Genomic DNA, 22,792 nt, shown 5'->3' on the forward strand with positions numbered 1-22,792 from the left:
ATTAAAGAAATATTACTTTTTAAATTCTAGAACAATAAGCAGGTGATAGAGATATAATGGCATTGTACACTCATGAGATGTGAAAAGGGTTATTTTCTACCTCCCTTCTTTATTTCACTCTGGAGTATGCATGTGCATGCATGTATGTGTCTGTGTCTGTGTCTGTGTCTGTGTCTGTGTCTGTGTCTGTGTCTGTGTGTGTGTGTGTGTGTGTGTGGGTGTGTGTGTGTGTGTTGATTCAGTACTTTAGCTTAAGCTTTTGTTCTGTTTTGGTCCTTAACAATCAAAAGAATATCAGTTTCAAATGCTCACTACTCACACCTTGTCAAATTTGTGTTGTCAGGCTGTTTTTGTGGTATGATTAGTACCAAATGCTGCGAAGGCCAAAGATGCTAAGCTGAAATCACAAAGGAAAATGTGAACTGTCTTCCTCAGGCTTGGGTTTTTCACCCACTGATTTAACAAACCATACGCATTAATTCATCTTAAAATATTACATATGCATGGAACACATGCAGATTTCATTTCCTTATCATTGATACCTAAACAATAGAGTATAACAATTCTTTGCATAGCATTTGCATAGAATTAGTTATTATTAGTAACCTAGAGATGATATAAACTATGCAGGAAGATATGTCTGGGTTATATGTAAATACTAGGGCATTTTCTATGAGGGTTTCCATGTCAGATGAAGGTTCTCTATGGAAAGCCTCACTCACATGAAGGGACAACTGTACTCATTGGCATAAGGCTGCCTTCATGAGCAAACTAGCCAGGATTCTCAACTTGTGTCATTAATTCTATCATATGGAAAACACCACAATTTTAACTTAAGTGTTCTGTCATGGGTTTGTTTATGGTGTCACAATAATTATTGCATTTGAATGCTTCCATGACATTAATTTAGCTATATGAAGCCAGTGAGTTCCCCCTTCATAATACGTAGTTTCAAAAGAGAGCAATTAAATTTTCATCAACTTTGTGCTGTGTCTTTGCCATTAGAGCACAGACTTTTCTATAAGAATTCAATCCAACTTTTTAAGAGCAGATCAGTGGGGAAATAAAGTTCAAAACCAGAATATCCCTACAAAGCCAGTGTTTCAAGGGCATTGCTGATGTCGCCAAATGGGAAAAATGGTATTAAAGGGAAAACATATAAAGACACAATGGTGGAAAGGTGAAATATTTTGTTTTTAAGGAAGATAAAAGTTACTAGAAAAGTCTACAACTTTCCTTGGCGGGCTAGCCCCTGTGCACATGTCTGGTAAGGAGAAGGTTAAAAGGTACTGTTTCCACATCATGCTTATCTTTGCTGTACTCCTGACACTGAGCCCAGCAGGCCTCTTACTCCACCAAAAGAATAGTTCTCTGCAGCCATTAGCACCTAATTGGCCCAACAGCTAACCCAGAAGAGACCTTTCCTGCCACTGTCCCAGCCCCTGCCGTGATTTGCACCCATTGACACCAGAGCAGCCAATTCACCTTCACGACCTGTCAGCTTCCACTGAGGACACTTTAACTTTGCCTCCTCTGTGACATGGATCTGCCTTCAAAACGGTGATAATCCAGGAAGTGTTCCTCCTGAGATTCACTGGTGATTGTCTAATCTGTCACACACCCGAAGGAGTTATAAATGCAGACAGACGCTGCGATTCCACCAGGGAGAAGACACTGGAAGCCCTTGTGTCAAATAACTTCCTGGCCTCCCCTCAGAAGCCATTCTCTATTTTTATTCATGTACAAAAGCATATGAAGGAAGCACAGTTATCAAAGGAGGGTGAGGGAGCTCTTAGCCATTAGCCAAACATTATTTTCCAAGTTACCTCTGATGTGAAGCACTGAAATCAAAAGCACATGCTTTGGAGTGAATGGTAATTGGAGCACTAAGTGATTTGAACAGTGATAATTGGCATGTCATTGCCCAATATAAGCAAAAGAGAATACATAAGTAGGAATAATTCCATCCTAGCCTATACAAATTTCAAATACATTAAGCAATGAAGCTACAATTACCCGCAGTATTGGAGCCCCTGGCACCTCAATTACATATGTTCCCTTCCACACAGCTCCCACTTCTACTCGAAGCTTACAGTTAACTTTCTTGCAATTTTTTTAAAATGTAAGTCCCCTATGCCAGCATTTCTATAGATGTAGTTTGGGAAGGCAATAGTAATCTTGGCTTAAAGCCAGTTACCATCTTATGCTGGCTAGAAACCAATCATGCCGAAAACAGATTCTCACCTTGTCTTACAGAGGAATGACTGACACCTAGTATACTTACATATAGCCACCTGAACACTCACCCATGGAATGACATGAACCCACATAGGCATTAACACACACACACACACACACACACACACACACACACACACACACACACACACACACACACACAACAGGATACCAAACACTATAGTACTTGCCACAGCCACAAACTTATTCTAGACAAATAACTGCATGTGTGGGTCAACACACAGCCACATATTGATACATGTAGAAGTAATCCCATTTGTCTCCATGCAATAGGGCAAGCATAGCCAAGTCACTTCCATGGGTCACTGATTCCACAAAATAGTCAAAGAATTCTCTCATGGCTCACATGTGTAAGACTAGCTACCAAGTAGGTAGAGAACTATAGGATCACAACTCAAGGCCACCCTGGGCAGAAAATTGGTAAGACCTCACCTCAATCAATAGCTGAGAATGATGGTACACACCATGTTCCTAGCTCTATTAGGAAGCAGAAAATAAGAAGCATGAGGTCCAAGTTGGCCAGAGAAAGGGAGACCCTGGAGTTGAGGATTTGGCTCAGAGGAAGAGTGCTTTCCTAGTAAGTACAAGGCCCTGCACTGAGTTGCAACACTGTAAAAAGTAAAAATTAAAAATAGTGAGATCCTATTCAAGAAACAATGCAAACTAAATGGTGGAGGCATGGCTCAAGCAAAAGAGACCCTACTTAGCAAAAAGTTTAAAGTCCTGAGTCCAAACCCAAGTACCAGAGCAACAACGAAACTCTCAAAACAACAAATCCATGGCCAAATAAAATAGAGAACATTGAAATACTCTCTACCTCTCCCATTTTCTTTTTGTGTGTCAGCTAGCCCTTCGTAAAAGGAACATATAAGAATTAGTATGACTCAATATTTGCACATTTATTTAGTCTTCTCTTCTAGTGCTCTTATCTCTGACACTTCCAGCATGTGGAAAAAAGCTAAGTCATGGGTTTTATGGTCATTATATATTGCCTAGTATAAGTACATGGGGCCCAAACAAGGAGAGCTACACTTCTGGCTACCTGAAGAATGTGCAGTATGGAAGGCTATCTCAAGAAAACAAAGCATCTGCCATAAACACAACATTAAAGCTTCCCAAAGGCCATATTTTAGTCAAGTCTTTTCTTATTTTTAAAATCTGGCTCCTATAATCAGAAACTCTGTGTGAAAAAGTAGGCTGTTTCCAGAAAGATTTATTATAAGATTTATGGCAAAGAACTTACATTTCCATGTACTTTCACTCCAGTAACAGACAGAATATATATATATATATATATACATGTATATATATATATATATATATATATATATATATACATATATTCTTCAAAGAAAAAGCAAGAAAGGAAACTTCAGAGAGGTAGGTCTAGTTCCACTGAGGTGAGTATTCATTTTGTCTCCAACTTCATATGAAAAAACTTAGTTGAGTCTAAGAGCCTTCAGTAAAGGAACTGCACCCTTCCCCTTGATCTGCATGTCTGCTTGGGAGTGACTGAGAGGCCCGTGTAATCCCAATGGCACGTGACAAGTGACATCAAGGCCACTCATAAATCCAGGTCACATACCTGAAGGTTTCAATTAAGTCAGCAGTTGAGAAAGAAAAAGCCCAAAATAAAGTCATTAAATGGAAAGAGACAATCGGAGATCTCACTATAAGGAAACTACTTTTGAATGTCAGCTAATCTCACTAATTTAATACATGGGACACATTATTTTCAGTGCTTGGCAATATATGTACTTTTATATATTTTAATAATTTCTACTTTTATTTATGAGCATCTTTACATAGGAAAAGTAGTTCTTCAGGAAACCAGATTAAAACATGTTTCTCATGCAATGGATGAACAGGAGCACTGGGTGACACCTGTAGTCCATCACCCTTACCACAGGTCAGTTCTTGCTAATTCAGTAAACTCAAACACATAAAATGGAAGGGAGGAGTTGCGGGGAACACAAGGATACAAAAGTTGGCGTTGGCCATCCATTGTACCCATGGAAGCAAGCATTTCTCCACATTCTATTGACATCATTTTGGTCACAATCCTTTTACACACACCACCAAGCCATGCACTGTCTACCAAGACCACATGAATGACAAGACAGGCTAGTTCATACAGTCATGCTCTTTGTCTCCAATAAAAAACAACTGAGGCTTTAAAGCAACACAGTCAGTGGACTTTCCCCGAGGTTATGAGTTTCTGCTTCTACAAAAATAGCATAATGATGGTCATCTCATTACCACTGGTTCTTTGGGGTGTTTTTGTTTTTGTTGTTGTTTGTTTGTTTTGTGTAGGTTCTAAAGCTTGAACTCAGGGCTTGGGCACTGTCCCCGAGCTTCTTTTGCTCAAGCCTAGCACTCTACCACTTCTAGATTTTTCTTTGATTACTTGGAGATAGGAACCTCACAGACTTTCCTGCATGGGCTGGCTTCCAGCCTCCATTCTCAGATCTCAGCCTCCTGAGTAGCTAGAATTACAGGTATGTGCCACAGGCCTGGGGCTTTGGTTCTTTGATTTTTTTTTTAAAGAGTACTACATAGCATCCGATTCTCCAAGCACTAGATGACCCACAAATAGCAGTACTAGGAGCAAAGAGCAGGCCCACATCATTTGTTTCCTACATTGAGACACCCTCAAGAGTGAACAAGAGGTCAACAGGACTCTTGGGCAGTGTAAACTAGGATTGAGCAGAACACATGGAAGTATAATGTTGCTGTGTGGAAAAGGGACTAGATCCCAGGTCCTAAACTAGTTACAAACATCACATATGGAATGTCAGATCAGAAACGCTAATTACCATTTCCACTCTGGGTAGTTTTGGCACTCTTCTCACTATTTCTTGGCTCTTTACCCACTCCGGGTCCCATCTGTCCATGATCTTACATTTAGACACTATATTTAACCCTAGTAGATCTTCAAATATTTTTTTCTGAGTTTTCGTTAAACTATACAGAGTCAATTTAAAGTTCAAAAATAGCATGATTTTTAAAACTCTAGTAACAAACACATTTTCAAAAAGTGTCGGGAGGTCAAAGAACAGCTCTCTTCTTCCTCTGCTCAGTCAGGCTTTTAAAGAAGAGAAGGCCACACGATTCCATTTTTAGATCTATTCTGATTTCTGTTCTAAAAATACAAACTAAAAGGCCTCACATGGAGCACATGTAAAGAATGAAAGAAACATTCAGAAAACTCATAGCCATGAAGCTAAGCCCAAGACTATGATCCAAAGAGGCTGGGGGAGCTCCTGCCATGTCAGCAACAAACCCACGGACACTCTCAGAGAGCACAGGCGTCATAGACTCGGGGAGCTGATGATTTTATTTACGGGTTCATGGTCAGGAGTTAGGTGCTTGGGTTAAAGGTTATGGACTTTGGGTAATTTATTTTTTATTGGCATCTATTTGTTCTCCAAGGAGGGTTCATTTTGACATGTCCATATAGACTTGCAACGGAGCTTGATCAAACCCATCCATTCACCCACTGCCTCACACTGCCTCATCCCTACCTTACCCCTACCTTACCAACCCAACCTCAACAGGCTGCGTTGTTTCCATTTTTACATCTACGGGTAAAATATTTTGACCATATACTCTCTCCTTCACCCTTTCTATTTACCACCACCTCCTGCCTCCTCCCACAAGTACAACACACCAGAGAGGACCTGTTTCACCTTCCTCTCATTCTTTTTTTTTTTAGTAATTGTTTCAGATATGTTTCACTATAGTATTTCTCCTGTGCATACAGAGTACCTTAATCAGCTTGACACTCTTGATTACTCTCATGTTTTCCTATCCCTACTACTCAATTTATTTTTAAACTTCGTTTCTCTAAGGAAAGGGAAATTACCTTCATTGTGTGCTGTAACACATTCTAAATTTTTTTCCTGCTGAACAGTATCTATTCCGCGAAGTCTGCCATGTAACCTGCCAATTCCCGGTTCTGTGTTCTCTGTGTTCCTCTAAAATCGTGGGATTGCTTATCGAGTTCACGGGTTCTGTTTTGTTTTCTTTTTTAAAACAAGGATTTATTCTAGCATAACAGATAAAGTAGCAAGCCAATAGTCTGACCAAAACAATTGGTTCTCCCTCCAATCTCATCATCAAAACAATAAAAGATGGTTAAGCGATAGCCATAAGTATTGTGAATAATTTCAAGAGCTTGGGAACATTTCCCAAACTCATTCCCACCCACAGGCAAGTTAAGTCTCCGTAGAACTTTAGAAGAGACAGGAATTTTTGTGTGTGGTGTGCAAGTCCTGGGGCTTGAACTAGGGCCCTGGACACTGTCCGTGAGCTTTTTTGCTCACTGCAAGCATTCTACTACTTAAGCCATAGCTCCCCTTCTAGATGAGATTATTAATTGGAGATTAAAAACTCTCAGGGATGCTGGAATGGCTTTGAAACATGATTCTCAGATCTCAGCCTCCTGAGGGGCAAGAATTACAGGCATGAGCCACTAGCCTTGGGCTTAGGACCTTTTTAATGGACTTAGGTAATTTTTTAATTCTTTATTAAGAACTTGTGATATGACATATTATGTGACCCATGGATCATTCTTATCCAAATGTAAGAATTTATATTTTAAAACTGTGTTGCAATGAAGACAGTCCAGCACAGAGCTCTTGAGAAACTTGCATGGCCACTCAATGGCAGAATTACAGAAGAAGGACATGAGATCAGGGCAGATGATATATAGTCTTCCATTCTAACTTTTGCATTATCTCGGGTTTATTGTTAAAAACTTAAAACTAACTCTAGAATCCATCTGGAGTGTAAACAGAACAGGGAGACTGCAAGTGAGTGGACTAGTTACGAACAGTTGCTTGGAATGGTTGGCATTCATTTTTTGTGGCAGTATAAAGGTTTGAGTGAATACAGGGCTTTGAGCTTGCTAGGATGGTGCTCTGCTGAGCCATGCCTCAGCCCATTTTCCTTTAGTTATTTTTCAGATAACATCTTGAGATTTTTTTCCCAGAGCCAGCCTCAGTCCTAGATCCTCCTACCTATAGCCTTCTATGTAGCTGGTATCTCAAGTACACACCATCTCACTCAGTGTATTTATTGAGATGGACCATGTCTCACTGATTTCTTTTTCCTGTTGGCCTAGAACCACAGCCCTCCTTATCTCTGCTTCCTGGGATTACAAATGTGAGCCACTTTGCTTGACCTAACTTAATATTGGTAGGAAATAACAGGAAAGAGAAGGTCAGATATACTGGATTTAGTGACTAATTAGTCAAAAGAATTTATGAGTGAGTAAACAGTAGGGGGAATCTAGGGTTCTTCTTAAGTGGCTTTGAAAATCATGGTGTGTGAGTTTTACTATAAGGAGAAAAGCGGCTTAGGGGTAGAGAGAAAATATAATGATATCCAGTCAAGATTCTTGAGTTCACAATGCATACGGGAAACCTAGCATGTCAATCTCCCCACGGGTCTAGGATTTAAAAGAAAAAGACTTTTGAATTAAAACTATCCTTCTCACAGAATACAACAAACCCCGGTCATTTCTCAATACACTTTTAAAAATACTTTTATTAGCATCTATTAGTTGCATAAGGGGGTGTTTATCATGACATTTCCATACATGCATACAATGTCCCCGGATCAAACTCACCCCCTCTACCATTCCATCTCATCCTCCTTAACGCTCAAAACTATTTCAATGGGTCACAATTGTTCTATTTCCATGCATGCTTACACAGAACTTAAAAAGATCCTGTTCCCTCATTCATCTTCTCCTTTGGCCTTCCTTACTCCCATTAGTTCTGACCCTCCGGTAGAGACTGTTATTTTCCTGTGGTTCATTTCCCATAGTGAGTACTAATTGTACAAAAGAGTTTCAGTATAGTATTTTGCATGTATTATAATTTATTCACATTAAACTCTTCTAGTTCTCACTCTTTTCCCATTCCTTCTATTACTCAGTAACCAATGCACTTTTACATATGAATTAAAACTGTCTAATAGCATCTCTAAGACATGAACAGACCTACTTTTTTCACTGTGTTGGTATTCCCATTGATGTTAAAAACCATGGCGGGTAATACAACCAGCACCTTAGCAAACAGAAGGCAGAAGCATTCAGTCCCTGGCACCTCTCAAACACATAGACTTTCCTGACTAAATCTATGATATCAACAAGAATGATTTGGGAAGTATTTTGTCCCAAATGATTTTAATAGAATAAAATATATCAACATTTGGAAACTGTGCTTAACTTAGGGAAACGGTGTTTCCCAAATGACCATTACATGATGTTACATCCATGCTTAGATAAAGTATCCATTCAAAGTAAAATGGTAAGTTAATGGGCCCAGTGAAGTCAGGAAAAGTTGTTTGCTCTAGTTTTGAATTTCACCATTGCAACTACTCTTTTTGAAAAAAAGCTTTGTTGAGACTTAGAATCACTTCCAAGAAAATATCCACACTTACATTTTTTTAAAAACCTATTAAATATACCACCCTTTCCCAAACATATTTGTGTGTGAGACCAAATTGGTTTTATTTGCTTCCACAAAATAACAGTATACCAAATCAGACTGAATGCAGACAAATGCTAAACCAACTATCACATCAAAGATTTAGAAACCATTGCCCTTTTTCTCAAGGTTCTCTTTAGTTTAGAAAGTAGTTTTTCATTAAAAACATATTACTTATGTCAGAAAGTAATGCTCATGTTTCTACCAGGCTAACAAATAATGTGTCTTATATAAAATAATGTCTTATATAAATTAGTAGATACATGGTCTAGAAACTCCCCAATTTGGAAAAACAAGTCGTTTAAGGATACAGGTGGACCTGTTGCAACAATGAGAAGTACAAGTTGTCATGTCCAAAACGAGCTTTACAAAGTCGGTGGGGGGGGGGGGGGAGGAGGGGAGGGGAAGGATTGGGATTGGGATAGGGAGGGGGGAAGCTGGGAAGGGATGTGAAGGGTAAACAAAGGAGGAGGCTGCAATGCTTGGTAAGAAATGTATGCATTATCCTGCCCATGTAATTGTAACCCCTCTGTACAGTATGTTCACAAATAAAATAAAATAATTAAAAAAAAGAAACTCCCCAATTTTTATTTTTGATTTCATAAATATTGATAGATGTTTAAAATATTTAATTTAAAAATGAAAAGAGAAACTATAGACAAGAAAGCATAGTATTTGGGAGGCTGGGTAGGGATGTGAAGGGTAAACAAAGGAGGAGGCTGCAATGCTTGATAAGAAATGTACTCATTATCCTGCCCATGTAATTGTAACCCCTCTGTACAGTATGTTCACAAAAAATTAAAATTAAAATTAAAAAAAAGAAAGTATATTATTTTGCATAATATCCAACAATGCATTAAGCTATTGCCAACCTCCCGGTAGTAATATTTAAGAGGATTTATGAAAAGGGAATTATAAGAAGAGTTCCTCAAAAGTCAGGAGTAAGTATAAAAATTCTAAATGCAACTGAAAAGTATAACTGCAGGACATTAATTTCATTATTTTCTCTAAGGTCAAGCTTGGCAAGAATAAGCAAAAACAAGGTACCATAACAGCTTGGTCCAAATGGCCCTATCACAAGCATTTCCAACACTTGTAAGAATTTGTCATAGAAAATACAACAGACAATCACCAAGACTGAGTTTTTAATTGATATGGTTACTATGACAACTCAAGCCAAGAAAGGCCAATGTGGAAATGGAACATAATTTTAAAACTGTTATTGAAATAGCAACATTATAATGTTGACCAGCCTCAATAACCAAAAGAACAACAAACCAGTGACTGAATGTGATTCACTAAAGAGCATACGCAAATTCTCACATGTTATCTTGGTGTTCTGAGCTTTGGCCTGGTTTCAAACTGTCACTCATCTAGATCAGAGTTTTTTACAGAAAACCCTAGTAATGAAATGTAGTGAAAATAAAATACATGAAAACTTAGAGAAGCATTCACTTCCACGAATACATACACGCTTGCACACACGCCTGCATGCACACACACACACACACACACACACACACACACACACACACACACACACACACACACACACCTATGAGAGCAAAAGAAATACCACAGCATTTCAATTTATTAAAGGATGGAGAAAATATTATTTTTACTAAAGCCTATTAACTTTAGGTCACTGTGAAATTTTGTTTTGGAAGTGTGTGCACGTATGTGTACGTGAGAGAGAGAGGTTGCTTATTAAATTCAAATATACAGAAGGCCTGTTATGTTCCACTTAGATTCACGGAACCTTAGAAATCCATGAAGCATCGCTGCCGCTCCAGAGACCCAAGAAACTTGCGGGAGCTGGTTGTATCAATGCCATAATAGCTCAATGGCCCCCTCTAGTGGGTAGTCTCCACACTCAGACTTTCAGGAGGAGGGGGGAAAAAAGCACAGTATATTTTAGCTTTATCCCCAAGTGTATAATATATGGTATTTTGAGAAATTGAACATTTTGTCATAATAATAACGTGATTCATGGGTGAGTATATTCTTAATGGAAAATTAAATTCAAAAGAAAATTCCAAGTGTGTAAAATGAACTTAAAATCTTGCATATAGAAGCAAACTGACCTCAAAATGGCTCAAGGAGACTCGTCCTCAGCCACAATGGTTCTCTGTGAGAGGTCTGGGGATGACTGTGACAATGTACTGAGTTCAGATACCCTTCCTGCAAAAATACATTCACAGAAACATACCATTATACAATAAGCAAGAAAAGGCGGGGCGTGGGGGGTGGGGGGGAGATGGCAATAATCATGTGGATAAATCTTCTGCTAGGGAAAAAATTCTCAAGAACTTTCTTTGGCTAAAGTATCCAAAAATACATAGACATGCTGAGAAGAGGTTCTGTGAGTCCTTTTATTTTGAGAAGATGGTCAAAGGGTCTTGAGCATGCACCTATACAGTGAGAATCACAAACAGGACTAAGTGCAATACTATGCCATCACTGTGAGAGTCCACTGGTTAGCACCCAGGACTCAAGTGGCAAACACTAAGATTTATCTAATGTCCCAGAGCTGCCCAGCTACATATGCTAGAAGTGGAGCCCCCTGGAGGACACTGGAGGACCACACAGGGTCAGCTGAAGATAACTGAAGATAACTCTCTGAAGATAACTCTCTTGGTCACAAGGGAAGCATGACAATCATTCCAAATGAAAATCGAAGACTGGTATCAGAATGCCCTGCGTGTTTGTTCACTTTACATTTCTATTGATTATTTCTATTTCTCTAGAGTAGATTCAGGCCTTTGAAAAAGCACCATTCATAAAATGGTCAAGATGTCTGAATTAGATTCTTGTGTCATGTGCAGTGTTGGGAGGCATGCAGGTTTTTAGTTTCTTTAACTCTGCTTTTGCATCTTTTTCTTTAAATTTTATTTTATGCTGAATGTGTTTTTAATACGTTTTTGTTGTGAAAATACCGTACAGAGGGGTTCCAATTACATGAGCAAGGTAATGAGTACATTTCTTATCAAGCATTGTTGCCTCCTCCTTTGTTTTTCCCCTACCATCCCTGCCCTCCCATCTCCACAACTAAATCCCCCCACACCCCACCCCACCTAAATTGTTAAGTTTGTTTTTCAACATAGCATCTTGTACATCTCATTGGTGCAATGGGTCCACCTGTATCCCTATTTAAACAATTTGTTTTTTCCCTTCCCCTCCCCAAATTATACCAACATCAAATACAGTGAAAACAGGGGTTAAACCGTGGGGAAGGGACATACAAAGCAACAAAAAAATCACCTTATAAATATGTTAGAAATAATAGCAAGAAAGAAAAAAAACCACTTGTGTCCTTATCTTGGAGTTTCTTAATGCATTGTATGTTTTACCCTAGTGAACAGAGTTCATTCCAATGCAGCTGAGCTCAAAAGGCAACTAGTTACTACTGGTTACTACTGTCATGAATCTGAAGATTTGGATTCAAGGTTTATGTAGATCCTGACCCTGCAAGTTACAAGCTCACTGAGCATCCCTGATGTTGTTTGCTTGGGCAAAAAAAAAAGGAAAAGAAAAAAGAAAAAGGAAACATAGCGTGATCTTTATGTCATAAGAGGCTTGACAAAAGGTTTACCAGATCACATAGCCAAAATCAGCATACACAAGAGTCTTGTTTCCTTAATTATCATCAGGAATTTCTTCTTAACAGTTTAAGCTTTTAGTTATTTTTATGCAGCAAATAAAGATTTGAGTAAAAGTTCTTTTGCCTTTGTAAGTGGCAAAATGTGAATGAAGCTATTTTTGTGAAGACAACAAAAAGTTTGGAAAAGGTGTGTCTCCTTGCTGCTACATGCCTTTGACCCTCTCCCCATGTGTTCCTGCTTTCTCACAGTTAGAAATTTAGATTGGTTCATAGCAGTAGCTTATCTGCTGTTTATTATGGCGCAGGCGGTATTTGATACCTACAAGCACATATAATTTTCGAAGTACTTTTATCTCAAACCAGGAAACCTTTCATCATTCCCAAATAAAAATGTATTCCAGATAAACTCAGAATTACTATGGAATTGGATATGCCTTCATGTTTGAAATCATTTGCCTTCAATTTTTTTAAAGAAATATATGGCTGGGTACCATTGGCTCATACCTATAAGTTAGTCTGCTTGAGAGACTGAGATCCAAAAGATCACAATTCAAAGCAACTAGGGCAGAAATGTCCATGAGAATCTGTGATTTAGATAACTAGCAAAAAGCCAAGCTGGAAGTGTGGCTCAAGTGCTATAGCACCACCCAAACAAGCAAGCCATCTCAGCAAGCTCAAGGCTTTGAGAGGAAGGAAGGAAGGAAGGAAGGAAGGAAGGAAGGAAGGAAGGAAGGAAGGAAGGAAGGAAGGAAGGAAGGAAGGAAGGAAGGAAGGAAGGAAGGAAGGAAGGAAGAAAGGATTGCTGTTTGGTTGTTGTCTACAAGGAGCCTATCAAAATCCATAATACCTGGAAATAGAGAATACTTACTGGAAGAGAAAGATGTAGTTTTTGTTGCTGATGATTTTTTTTATAACTCTATTCAACTCCCAGGGCTTCTAGAACAAATCACTACACACTGGGTGCTATAAAGCAACAGAAATTTTTCCCTCTCAATTCTGAAGTCTGAAGTCAGGCTATCATCAGGGCTGGTTCTTTTAGAGGATTGGAGAGAAACCTGTTTGATATTTTATCTCTAGTTACTGGTGCTTCCCAGCAATTCTTGGTGACTCTTGGTGTGTAAACACTGTGTCAATCCCAATCTCTGCTCCGATTCTCATATGGCTTGGTCTCCTACATGTTGTCTCAGTGATAGTGTCAAATACCCATTATTAGCTTGAGGCTCACCTTAATCTAGTGTAACCTCACTTAACCTGAATTTAAGTATAAAAACCCTATTTCCAAATCAAGTCGGGAATAGGTAGCAGGTTTTAGGATGTGAATGTTTACTCTGGAGAGATAAAACTCAACCCAGATTGACTGCCCTCAATACTAAATAAATCTTAAACTCTTCCATTAACCTTAATGATATTCTTGGGTCCAAAATGGTGATTTAATTTTTTTCATAGGCTACTAGCCAACTGAGACCATAGCTCATTTATAAAGGACAAGCTCTACTTAAAACAGAATTATAAGAAGTGTGAATGTCTCAGTATACCTCATACAGCTAGCAATGTTTATCATTGTAGGCTCATTTTATAAAGGTGAGAGAAAGGACTGAAAACCTCAATTCCTTTGATATGTTGATACATTTTGAATAGTGATGCCGGCTTGTACTTGACCATTCTAAACCAGAGAGAAAATTTTACAAATTAAACTTATGCTTATTTCTATTAAGCTCCTATGTTTAGACCATTATTTCAATTTCTTCTCAGTAAAACTGTTTCTCAGAGCTGTATTTTGTAACATGATTGGGAAAGTGCATATTCTCCTGTCTTTCATTTTCCTTTCAGCAGATTGATAACATGCAATTTGACATGTTGAATTTTTTTTGCGAACCCAAGTTCTAGATAATCAAGCACAGTAAAAATATAAATAAAATCAAGTAATGGAACAGACAGGTTACCACTCAAAGCAATCTGAGTTCAAGTCCTTGCTCATGTTCTCCTTAACACCCTAACCCTGAGTAAGGTATTAAATTCATTTTGATCCCTGTGTGATGGTATTGAAGAGGGAAAATGGAAGAGGAAATAATACAAAGGAGTGCAAATGAGGTGCCTATTTAGTGTCTTCCATTGGTTCCCAAGACTTAACCATCCCAGGCTTATTTGCTTCTCTTAATAAAAATTTTTAAATGTCTCTAAAGTAAACAAATACACAGTGTAATTTTAATTCAAAAACCATGTGTCCCTTTAGCTAATTAGGACAGATGAAAATAGATTTTATTGTAAAAACTAAAAGGATTGTATTAATTTTGTTTTCAATTGAAGTAGCAACATACTAATATATTGCCATAACCAGGAAAACTGAGAAACACAGATTTAATCCACAAATTCCACATAGCAAAATCAACAAGAATTTTATGAAAGAATTGTGCTGATCACCAAATATATTCTCGTGGGCTAGATGTTAGTTGCTAGAAGTAAGACATGAGATATCTCATCTGCCCTCTTCCCTGGGTCACCTGACCTTGTTCAGACCTCCCGTCGGATGGCAGCCCTGAGGAACTGAGCAGGGCTAACCCTGCCTTTGCCACTGCAATTAATTCTTCTGTTAAATTACCAGTCCTACTAGAAACGTTGTTCTTCAGCTATCACCTTCCCAAACTAACTCAGGAGCTAACTTAAGTTGTCATCCCTCTCAAAAACTTTTGTCTGTTCATATATTGACTAGTTTATAGATCATATTCTGCAACTACCAGAGTACTATCAGAAATGATTTATTACAACAATGTTGTACAAAACTAGACCACCAAAGGAAAAATATATCATGACAAAAGAGAAAAGAGGAGAGAAGGAATGAAGGAAGGAAGGAGGAAAGGAGGGAGGGAGGTGAGGAAGGAGGAAAGGAAGCAAGGAAGGAGGGAGAGACAGGAGAAAGGAAAGAAGGGAGGGAAGGAGGGAGGGAAGGGAGAAAGGAAGGAAGCAAGCAAGGAAGGGAGGGAGGGAGGGAGGGAGGGGGAAGGAGGGGGAGGGAAGGAGGGAGGAAGGAGATTGCATTGCTCCCTCTTTGCAAGCTCTGCTTTCCTCTCCCTTTACAGACACCATGTAGGCATTCTCTCACTGCTTCATTCAGAGGTTGCAGCCTCTCATCCTCACCACACTTCAACTACATTGGTGAGTGTGGCTGTATGCTCTCATGTGTCTTTCCTTTACAGATGCTTTCCTCTACTGTGTTTTCTGCACTATTATTTTTCCCTGTCAGTCCTGGGGCTTGAACTCAGGGCCTGGGTATTGTCCCTGAGCTTCTTTTGCTCAAAGCTAGCACACTACCACTTGAGCCATAGTGCCACTTCCGGCTTTTTCTATTTATGTGGTACTGAGGAATCGAACCCAGGGCTTCATACATGCTAGGCAAGCACTCTAAGTCACATTCCCAGTCCTGCAGTATTCTTGTAAATATTTCTATACTTATCCTTCACTAGATTATGTGTTCATGTGTGTGTGTGTGTGTGTGTGTGTGTGTGGCTGTGTGAAAGAGAGAGAGAGAGAGGGAGAGAATGTATGCACCTGTGTGTTGCCTTCTGTTGTTTGTCATGTGGATAATAATTGCAGATTGCTAGGGAACCTGTGCAGGAAGAATTAGTCTCTTACACTGGTGTTTGACATACCCAAATAAATACTGATTGCTGTCCCTGAGAGGAGCTCATAATCTAATCTGATCAAATGTATTTTCAACATTAACTCAACAGAACCGTTGGGTTTCAGTTGCTACTAGCATGTTCCCCTGATCAGTAATCTCTCTCAGTGAATGAACAAAGGAGCGTAACATGTCTGGTTTTCTGTCTTAAAAGCTGCACACCACCTTTCTATCCGACTTCTCTCCCCCATCGTGTTTGAGAAGAGTTGGCTATTTTGTTCGCGGCTCCATTCATTTCCTTGACACCTTTGATTCTGGACCAACTCCCCAGCCACTATCCTTTCTTGTCACAAAGGTCCTGCCAGCGAAGCTCATTCAGTAGCCATCATCACGGTGAACTAGATCCCAGGAGCTCCAGATGGAAGATGGGGGTAAATGACTCCCCTAAGAGTGTTCTCCAATGTGGTGCCATCAATCACCCTGCAGCTGGGACTCCAGGGCGACTCAGGGACTTTCTGCCAAAAGCAGCACATTTCTCAGCGTCCGACTTCCTTCAAAAGAGGGGGCTATATGGCTACGTGTTTCAGCATTCAGCAGTCTCTCCATACCTACCATTTAATGTGACATAAATATCAGTATTTCTACCTTTTATATGGAGTCTAAGAGAGACTCCATTGGGTACTATCTCCATGGTCCTCTTTAAAGAAAATCTCTTGCTTTTTTGTGTAATTCATGAACATCAAACAGTAGGTTATTTTCCAATGTTAAGTTGATATGTTAAGTTCTCTTTGTGGTTTATGTCAATTATCCAGTTGAGTACAGTAGTAACAGCTGAGGGCCAGCAGCAGCAGCAGCACTAAGGAGCTAATTTTTCTCTCTGCATGTAGCATAAAAAAGGGATGGTCTTTCCTTAATCCCAGACCAAAGCAAGGAGTAAACAGTTGGAATTCTGCAGCACAACATTCTTAGCACCCACATCCTGAAGGGCAAAGTTCCTTTTGTTGATAGCAATGGACAATTCCCTCTCCTATAATGTAGGCAGGGAGGGAGAAGCCACAAGCTTCCATGATACAATGAGTAAAAAAGCTGGGCACCAGTGGCTCATGCCTGTACCCTAGCTATATCCCTCCCCTAACTTGTCTGTAGTTTCTGCGACTCCCTTCATCACAGAGATGTGATGGGTTTCTGCTGTCTACATTCTAAGTTGCACAGAGTAGAAGTCTCCAGAATTCTGAAAATCATACTTCTCTGGTTCAATGAACTGGTTTCCTTTTCTTTGATTAGGTAAAAAGGCTAGAGTATTGACAGATAAAGAATGTCTGTTATTAAGTGTATATAAAGTTCTGTAGATACACTAAGAATTGTGTATCTTAATGTTAAAACAATTAAAAATACTAATTTTAAAAATGCCTATTTTTACCAGTGGTTTTTCGGCTCTATACACACACACACACACACACACACACACACACACACACACACACACACACACACACACACACACAGTTCAAAACTGTAAGGAAGTTCTAGAAAAATTTGACACAAATAGAATGAGAATGTTTTTAAATCATCTAGTTCTTTATGCGTGAATCATTGAGTGGTTCTGGGTTGGAGTAAACAGCATGTAAAACTAGGGAGTAGGTTTGTGTTGAATGATGGAAAAGAAAGGGATCCACGTGTAAGAACTGTTAGCATCTAAGTGAGCACATCAGCATCTTTATTTCATTGGTGAAGAAACTTCCCAAGACATGAAAGAACTTGGCACAGGAAATCACAAAAACAGGTCAAAGATTTTTAGATTAGTTTAATTTATACCATTGTCAATAGCTAAAAGGAAGATGTAAAATTCATTTGGCATAAATCACTAGCAAGATCATAGTACAGCTGTACTTGTTTTCTATAAGCATCTACTTAAAAACCAGTACTCTAAAGTAACTATGTGTCCTATAAAGCATGATTGAATCCCTTGTATCAATGGGAAAGACATAGTAAGCCTAGATATAAACATAATGTAGGTTTTTAAACATAAGATTTAGGGATGTTAAATAATCTCACATCAAGGCAACAAGTCCTTTAAGAAAAGATACCATTGAATATGAGAAATAAAAGTAATGAATCTCCAAATTTCTATTATATACAACCATTTAAGTTCAAATCAGTTACATATATCACAAGATAATAGATTCAAGATTGTCAATAATCCCCCATTACTCTTAGTGCTATGTCTAACAATTATAAAGTAGAATTCTAAATGTACAATGTTAAATTAAAAATGCCCTTTTTGATGGGGAGTAAATATTTGGTTGATAAATTCCAAGACTTTGGATTGTGTACTGGAGAAGACTCACCCTAGGAATTAATTCCTGAAGACAGGTGCTTTATTTTGCTTTTAAAAATCTAGACCAAAACATACATAATTTGAAGTTTCTTTAAAAATCTAAGTGTTTTCCATGATCACAGAATGAGTGTTCAGAAAGGAAAACAAAAACAAAAGCAGGCCTTGCTTGAGGGGATCATTTTACTAGAAATGGTTGGCTTCTGTATTGCCCTTTCCACACTGCAATGCAGGATTACACAATCTGTACTTGCTTGCCTGATCATGGTTGGAAGTCTGCCCAGGCAAGAAAGTCTGTCAGACTCTTATATATCCAATTAAGCACCAAAAATGTTGCAAGTGGAGCTGTGGCTCAAGTGGTAGAGCACTAGCCTTGAGCAAAAGAGCTCAGGAACAGCACCCAGCCCCAAGTTCAAGCTCCAGGACATGCACAAAATAGTGATGATGATGATGATGATGATGATGATGATGATGATGATGATGATGATGATGATAAGGAGGGTACACATGTGATGCTTCTAGTAAGCACTGTATTTAGACTTCTGCCGATTTACAGGACAGAGGTCTCAAAAGAATGACATAACAACAAAAGGTCATCTATTGACAAAAAAAATTAGGTTAAGGTAGTCTGTGAAATATGACATATAGAAGCTCATTTTATCGTTACCAAGGTCCTGAGAGATGTGAGACAAATATTAGAATTCCTGCCTCACAAGTCAATATCCAAACTGTAGTTCCAATTCCAAGAAGCCTGTGAAAATCTGAGAGCCACTCTTGGCTACTGAGGAATTTTTTTTTGTGAAAATACTGTACAGAGGGGTTACAATTACATGGGCAAGATAATGAGAACATGTCTTATCAAGCATTGTAGCCTCCTCCTTTGTTTCCCCTTCCCATCCTCCCCCCGCCCCCTCACCCAATCCTCCCCGCCCTCACCCCCCCAACCAAAGTTGTGAAGTTCATTTTCGACATAACGACGTGTATATCTCATTGTTGCAATGGGGCTGAGGAATTCTTCTTGCCACCACAACACATAGGATACAGAAGAAAGCTTTATTCTTTGTACCATTATTTACAGAGTTGAAAACTTGAGAGGTTATGATGTGCCAAATGGTATATAATTCAAACAGGCACAGCGCAGTCTGTATCCAGAATATTTTAATTGAGTAAGAAGTCACAATATTTATGTGACATCCTTAGTAAACCATTAAACATAAAGTAAATTGCTACTGATGAAAACGGCCCATCGAAACAGTAGGGGAAAACAAAAGTAAAAGTTGGTTCATGTGATTAAGTTAAAGCACTGTGCTCTTGAGTAAATAGCACGATAGTCGGAAATTGTTTGGCTTTTTCATTTAAGGGGCTGGAGGACAAGATAAGAAATGGACAAAACCCTAGAGACAGAGATGTGCCTAGAAGTCCTATTGCTGTCTGTTTTTCTCCAGCTGAAACATTACAGAAACCAGAAAAAGTAGAGCAGAAGCGCCAAGTAAATTATTGAAGTGCTGTGCCATTTCCTCAGCAGCTGGAATCCCCTGTCCATAAAACATTAACATGACATTTCAGTTTTGACAGATTCTTTGGAAGAGAAAGGGTGAAGAACACACCAGCCCTTTGGTGGAGATGGAGAGATTTGTTCAGATAAAAACAAACAAGAACTATGGCTGGTCCACATGCCAGCTTTCACTGAAAATCAGGAAGAACACATGAAAATTTAAAGCTTAACATTGAAATGGATTAAACTTGATTTGTTCACTATATGAACAGGCAGGGTTAGAAGCAGCCAAGACTTTCTTATTCTCTTTAGTCTTTTAGGAGGGATTTTCAGGCATGTGAACTATGCTCCGCACTTAATTTAGACCCCTAGTAAATAACTGAGCTGTGCATCCTTTGTACACAGTAAATTAATGTGTTTATCCATCTTGACTAAAGGGGATAAAATATTTTTTTAATGTAACACTGGGCACTGGTGGCTCACTTCTGTAATCCTGGCTACTCAAGAGGCTGAAATCAGAGGGCAGTTCAAAGCCACTGCAGGCAAGAAAGCCCATAAGACTCATCTCCAATTAAACAGCAAAAGACAGAAGTGGAACTATGGCTCAAGAGGTATAGTGCTAGCTTGGAACAGAAAAGCTCAGGGACTGCATCATGGCCCTGTGTTCAAGCCTCAGGACCAACACACACACACACACACACACACACACACACACACACACACACACACACACACACACACACGTTAGTTTCCTCAGCTGGCAAAAGGCTCATTCTTTTTTCAGGTAATGATTTTTTCATGGTGATTCATAAAGAGGGCAACCTTAACTTTCATTTAAACCATTATGGGGGATATTGGTGAAAGACCATCTGCTACACCATATATAGTAACTAATACTAACAAATACTAGCCCCTAAAAAAAGAGTCACTTCTTTGGCTGTAAGCACTAAGGTTCCAATGAATCTTCATTTTCTTAAAAAGTAAGCTTTTTATTGTGAAAATATTGTACAGAGGGGTTACAGTTACATGAGCAAAGTAATGAGTACATTTCTAATCCAGAATTGTTGGCTCCTCCTTTGTTTTTCCCCTATTCCCCTACCATCCCTTCCCTCCCATCTCTACAACTTCCCCCTACCTCCCCGCCTGGCCTAAATTGTAAAGTTCGTTTTTCGACATAACGTCGTGTACATCTCATTGTTGCAATGGGTCAACCTCTATCCCTATTTAAACAATTTGTTTTTTCCCTTCCCCTCCACAAATTATACCAACATCAAATACAGTGAAAACAGGGGTTATACCATGGAGAAGGAGCATACAAAGTAACAAACAAAAAACACATGGTACCTTATAAATACATTAGAAGCAATAGCAAGAAAGAAAAATCCACTTGTGTCCCTATCTCGGATTCATTTTGCTTAACATCATCTTATCTGACCTTTTCTGCTTATCCCAGACATATACTAGTTATTGCAAATAAGGGAAACCATGAGACCTATGTTTCTTTGGGTCTGGCTTACTTCACTTAATATAATTTTTTCCAAGGGAACCCTACTGCATTGTTGGTGGGAGTGTAAACTTGTTAAAACCACTTTGGAAAGCAGTATGGAGGTTCCTCAAAAGATTCTATGTAGAGCTCCCCTATGACCCAGCAATCCCAATTTTGGGCATTTACCCGAATGATCACAAACAAGACCATACTAAAGCTACCATCACAACTATGTTTATTGCAGCAGTATTTACCATAGCTAAGATATGGCCCCAATCCAGATGCCCCCTCAGTAGATGAATGGATCAAGAAAATATGGTATATGTACCATGGAATTCTATGCTTCCATCAGAAAGAATGACATTGCCCCATTTGTTAGGAAATGGAAAGACTTGAATCTTCATTTTTGATAAAAACATATTTCAGTAAACAGCTCACAATGTTCTGTGAATTGATTGGTCCCTGAAATCTTTTCTATTTAAAAAATCTATACATATATAAACTTTTCTTAGAGAAAGTATAACACAATGGAGTTTTTATCCTATTACCATTAAGACACATCCCTTGTGTCCAATCACATTTCTAGATGGCTGTCCATTTTCATCTGGCCTTAGCATAAAAAGCAGACAGCTTTCCCTCACTCATTTTTTCTTCATGTCTGAAAGTTCCCTTGTCACATATAACTTAGTATATAACTGCATGATGCTTTACTAATATAATAACCTGTCTCCTGTTACAAGATTGTTAGCATGGGTGAGGAAAGCTACCACATCTATGTTTCCTTACAATCCAACAAGTTTCATGGGAGATATGACCACTCCACAGAAATCAATACTAAAGGGCTATTGATAAGAGTCAGCCTGAGATCCCAAGTTCAAGCCTCAGCGCCACAAACAAACAAACAAAAATTAACCCCTAAGCATCATTGGAAGACTCCAAAAAAGTCTTAGCTCTCTTAAATTACTCATTACAAATTGAAAATTGACTAATTGATTCAAACTCATTGTGGAAATTATCTATTTCATTTTCTCTCATCTTTTTATAAGCATAAAGAACCAAAGACATAGGCAAACTGTTTTCCATTCCAAATTATGTTTTGTACATCAGTTCCAGTATTTGATTTCTAACTGTTGTGGTTACTCTAGAAATGACAGTGACAATGTGCATACCTGTATGTTCAGCCCAGCCTTGTCCCCGCTCTGAGACTAACTTGATTCCAAAGCAGGAATAATACGATCATCTGTGAAACCAATATTTGAATTTACAGCTAATTGTCCCAGTACTCAAAGAATAGTTAATATGTGTATTATGCTATCATTCTGGTGATAAGTTTCCCAGAATCCTTTGGTTGGTGCCATTCCTTCCCTTCTCTTTCTCTCTGTGTCCTGGCACTCCAGTCTTGTTCCTCAACTCTAGTTCTTACAATGCTCTCTATCCCCTCCTCCAGTAACCCTTGGAGGTATACTAAGATCATTCGTCTGTATCTCCTCCTGTAGCCTATTC

This window comes from Dipodomys merriami, unplaced genomic scaffold, assembly GCF_024711535.1.
Source record: "Dipodomys merriami isolate MVZ:Mamm:240054 unplaced genomic scaffold, mDipMer1.0.p SCAF_335, whole genome shotgun sequence".
NCBI classification, from domain to species: domain Eukaryota; kingdom Metazoa; phylum Chordata; class Mammalia; order Rodentia; family Heteromyidae; genus Dipodomys; species Dipodomys merriami.